Genomic DNA, 1,163 nt, shown 5'->3' on the forward strand with positions numbered 1-1,163 from the left:
CCGTGCTCCGCAACGAGAGAAGCCACCGCAATGAGAAGCCCACGCACCACAACGAAGAGTAGTCCCAGCTCGCTGCAACTAGAGAAAGCCCGCGCGCAGCAACGAAGACCCAACACAGCACCCCCCCCGCAAAAGAAGTATATGTTACATTCAAAAGTCCTAAATACAGTAGATTTCAGTGTCCTTGCTCTCCTAATCTCAGTGGTGGTGTAAGACTGTACAATGAAATAAAAACATAAAAAAAAAGAAACAGTAAGATAAACTCTGAAGATAAGTGAGAAGCCCCAGGTCACAGGCACTACAGACCTTCCAAGCCATAGATTATAGATGTTTCCTTTCCTCAGGCATCACCAATATGGACCAAAAGAGGCAGTCTGTGGGTCTTACGTGGTGATTAAAAGTGAAGCACACATTCTAGAGCCTGTCATGTGTGTGGCTTACGTGTGTTAAAAGATAAACTGAGGCACATTTAAATTTTCAGGAGTTTATTTGAGCAAACATTGGAACTGGGCAGTGCTTGGAAGTGGTTAGGAGTGCTCCACGACAGGAGCTCCAGGCAAGGCTTTTTTTTTTTTTTTTGGTACACGGGCCTCTCACTGTTGTGGCCTCTCCCGTTGCAGAGCACAGGCTCTGGACGCACAGGCTCAGCGGCCGTGGCTCACGGGCCCAGCCGCTCCGCACCATGTGGGATCTTCCCGGACCGGGGCACGAACCCGTGTCCCCTGCATTGGCAGGCGGACTCTCAACCACTGCACCACCAGGGAAGCCCCAGGCAAGGCTTTTATGGGGCAGATGTAGAAGCAAAGTGAGATTATTCGATTGGCTAGAGCTGAAGAGGGTGTTTATTTGGGAAAACCCAGTTGGCTGTTTGTGATTGGTTTTTCTTAAATTTCAATTTCTCGGATACAAGTGCATTGACTCTGGCTCATGTTGGCTGCAAGGCATCAGAGCCGCCTCAATCTAACGGGCTCCTTGTTTAACTACTTGAGCAGGTGGTATTTGAACTTTCCCTTCTTCATCAGTGGTCCCCGAATGCACACCTTCAGCATCATTCTCTCCCCAGCCTGGACCCCAGGAGAGTCCTCTCCCTATTCTGTGACACCATGAGTGTGCACACTACTGTGTGTGAGGCCAGAGGTGTCCCCACCCCAGTGTGTGACCCC

The sequence above is a fragment of the Stenella coeruleoalba genome (assembly GCF_951394435.1).
Source record: "Stenella coeruleoalba genome assembly, chromosome: X".
NCBI classification, from domain to species: Eukaryota; Metazoa; Chordata; class Mammalia; order Artiodactyla; family Delphinidae; genus Stenella; species Stenella coeruleoalba.